Below are 4053 nucleotides of genomic sequence, written 5' to 3'. Positions count from 1 at the left end.
CTCTGCCAGAAGCAACTCTGGTGGAGGCTCCTGGAAATGGACTTTCTTGTGCAGGCAGAAGTCCTGAAGATGTATCAAAAGTCTTTGCTAAGTACCTTGAATGGAGGAGTCATGCCTAAGAGCAGCTGTGAGTTTTTGAAGAGACTATCCAATGCAAAAATCACCTGAATTTTGACACGCAAGATTGAAGAGGCTCATCTGCCCTTGTTTACATGGGGAAATACAGTTTTAGTAACTGGTTTAAGATTATGCATGTTGCTTTCCATGAAAGCCACTTATTATTTTATTATTATTATTGTTATTATTATTATTTTGATTGTTTAAAAAGACACTGCTTTAAATTTTATGAAAATAAAACTTTTGGGTTAGAAGTAAAAAATATGTATATTGTTGCATTAAAAAAAAATTGGAGGAAACTGCTGAAAATGAAAGCAAACCAACTTTTTAATTTCCAAAAAGACTATTGCACTCCTGCATTAAAAAAAAAAAAAAAAAGGTGAGTGGGTCTGTGTAGCTCAGAGGAGCTGTAATGGAGCCTGCCTTAAAAGCCACCTATTTGTGGAGATAACTTTCCAAACCCTACATGTGCAAGTGATTCTCACAGTACAGAGATGGAGCCCATATGCATCCCTGCCATTCCTTTTGCTGTGGGTGGCATGTCCCAGGGAAGGTTTTGCTTCCTTTAAGGTAGTTGGGAGCTGTATGAATATGGTTTGGTGTGACTTGTTTAAAGAAGATCTTCATGTTTCCAGGAAACCTGATAGGGATAGCACCACAGTAATAAACAAGTGCCCTGTTTCTTGGCTTTCTTTCCCTTCCTTTCCACCCACTGCAAAATAAAGTATTTTGTGTGTGAGTGGAAATGAAGTACACATTTGAATCTGCTGGGTAATTTGAAACTGCTAGGACCCACAAACAACCACTGTTTAAGAGGAAATACCTTGTGAGAAGGAATTATTAACTTGCTCTTTTATTTGTGTAAAAGTGAGGGGTCCATCTGCAACCACAAAACACAGGGAAAAAAAAAAACAAAACAAAAAATCTTGTTCCCTTTTTAAAGGAAGGTTAAAAACCTCAAAAATGCCCATTTCTGGAGTGGCAGTCATTTTTCCTTGAGTGTGAGGAGACCTGAGGTGCCTTGAGGCTGTAGTAGGAAGTGACAGGGAGGGAGTGGGTGACACATTAGGAGGATGGTGAGAGCTGGGAACCTGCCCCCAGCACTTCTGCTGTAGTGAGAGACACCACAAACCAAACCATTGGCTCAGGTTTTATCTGCATTGCTATTTTGGGTGGCATTCCAGCAGCTTCCACACCTCTGGCAGCCGCAGGCACAGCTGTCGGGCTGGGGCTGTGTAGCATTGTGGTTTCCAGCAAGAGGAGCTGTCAGGGAGAAAGGCAATGGACATGAATTTTCTGTCTTTGCCCGTTCCTCCTTCCTGGGGCTGCAGCAGCTGTAGCAATGCTAATGGTACAGAAGGGGAAATGAGAGGTGAAATATACCTTGGGAAAGGTTCCCTTTGAAAGGTTCTGTTCTTCATCAGATTTCCAAAGCTGAGCTGCATGGGAGTTAACAGTTTACCCTTTTTTTACCCTTCATTTGTTTTTAAAATTTTCCTGCCTCCCTATGTTGTCTTATTAGATGGTGTTCAGCTCAATTTTGAAATAAGTTCTTACAAATGCTGCTTTGATTATGCTAAGCCGATTTTAGAACTGAAATAATTGCCATGCAGGATTTAGCCTCAGCACTTCTGTAATGTTTCTTTCTTTTTTTTTTTTTTCTTTTCCTTTTTTGGACAACACTGATTTATTTGTGGTAGGTATGTATATAATTGGGGTTTAGCTTAACAGCTCCCTGAAGGTATTTCTAGCTGGAAAAATTACCATTTTATACTTTCAAGCTAACAGAGAAAAATGTGTGGTTCAAGAGAACCAGCACGACCTCCATGATGATAGGTGTTAAAAAGCTTAATCAGAAGTCTTTTGTTCATTAGAGTGCTTTTTCTGCAGTGCAGTTTCCCTACCCAAATTTACCAAGCAATACAAAAAGAAAATCCCTGAGAGTTAATAATACACCAAATCCTGACCCCCAGGGGAGGCGATGATGGTTTTTTCCCCCGTCCTTAAAAAATGTTTGTGAGGCTGCGAGTGGAGTTTTGCTCCTCTTCTTGGCCACCTTGGTCACCATTGGCTTGAGATTTGTGGGCTGAAATGGGGACAGCCCAGCCTCTCTTCACCTTTTTCGTCTTAGTGAATGGAGCCACGGGTTTCTAGTGTCATTTCTTCCCATAAAAGCCAGCACACCCTATGGAACCAAGATTTCTAAGCTCCAAAGAAGCGGATGGGACCTGCAGGTTCCCGGTTGCACAGCAGGGATGCGTCTTTCCTGCCTGTTTAGGTGTGTTTCTCCTCTACTCTCCTCAAGTAGATTTTTTTTTTTTTATTAGCAGGGCTCTCTCTCCAGGAGTGTTTTGGAAGGTGCTTTGCCAGCTGGCAGCACGAGGCATGCAGTGATTGCCTCTGGCACCTGTCATCAGTGTGTGTTGCAAGAGAAAGGGCCAGTCACTGGTTTCCTGAACAAACCTTACCTTTTTATTTTGGTCCAGAAGAAGAGGGTCTAAGAGACTGGTCGATAGATCACATAAAGTGTGTATGTTAAATGTTCAAGTTTATGTGTTTTTATATATATATATATAAAAAAAATATATATATATTCAGTTATGAGTCTGGAATAGCTCCAGTATGTGGATTAAGAGTAACTATTATGGATGAAAAAGCACTAAATATAATATTTATTTATGAAAATGCATAAAATGACAAATCACTGCAACGGTGCTGTATAGGAAAATTGATAAATATATATATATATGTATATGAGGAGACACACACTGAGAAAGCAAACAGTCTGCGGTTGTGTAACTAGTGCCTGCCTATTTTCTCCCAAGTCCAGATTTTGCCCTCAAATCTCCTATCCACTGTAATCTATTGTGAAGGGCTATTCCTAAGGCCAAAAAACAGCCTAAGGAGAGTCTGGAGATCTTTTGTTCCAGTGCTGTGACATTCGAGTTACTGCCTGCATGGGTGACTTTCTGCAGCACTCAGCATGTCAATATTAAGATTTCGGCACCTGCAGTGAATACAGGTTAATATGTTTATTTTGCCAGGTGTGGCCTTTTAATGTCACTTCCATATTTTGGTAGTTTCAAAGGGCACATTGATGAGGGCTTGGAAGTCAGTGGTAAAGATAATTGTGGCTTCAGTGCCCACGGGGCTAGAAATCCACTTTTCAAATGTAAATCATTCAAGGAAGTGTAGTTTAGTTTCTTACTGGCATAGGTGAGGTGGCATAGGTAAGTGGGAGAAGAAAAAAGATGCTGTCTAGCAACTGCTATCCTTTCTCTAGCACAAACTTATTTCTATTAAAGAAAAGGTTGTCAATGTAGAGACTAAGAAATTAATTTGTGTTCTTTTTTGAGAACCAGTGCCTTATTAAACCTGTAAATACTGTAATTAGAAAACCTGAGGAACAAACTGTGTTATGTTGTATTTGTTCAAATTCTATATGGTTGTTTTAACATTCCCCCCCCCCCCCCAATAAAATTGTTTCCATCTCCCCATGACAGAGATTGCTATTTCCTTTTCATGTGCTTGAAAAGCACCATCTTTTTGTTTCATTTCACTGGCTAGATTATTTTGACTGTGCCTCATTTTATTTATTTTATTTTTATAAGATTTTTTTCCTCTGAGCAAATAAGTAAACAGCAATATGCTGCATATGTTTCCACTGGCATAAAAAAGCATCACTCACAAATCAGTGAGGAGAAAAACAGTAATTAAAATAGTGTTATCACTAATAGAGCAGTTGCTTGTGTTTCGTGGCTGATTATGTAAATCTATAGCATGATATAGCATTACCATAATATTTTTTAGACATCCCCCCTTTATTCTGCCACATCTTTATTTTTGACTACTATTTTTAATAGCACAAGATGAACAGGAGTCATCTCTACACAGAGTGAAGCTAGAATTCCCAGCCCCATGCATCAGGTGAAAAAG

Source organism: Cinclus cinclus, chromosome 5 (assembly GCF_963662255.1).
Source record: "Cinclus cinclus chromosome 5, bCinCin1.1, whole genome shotgun sequence".
In the NCBI taxonomy this organism is placed as follows: domain Eukaryota; kingdom Metazoa; phylum Chordata; class Aves; order Passeriformes; family Cinclidae; genus Cinclus; species Cinclus cinclus.
The sequence above is the reverse complement of the archived record's forward strand: the minus strand, read 5'-3'. Positions refer to the sequence as shown.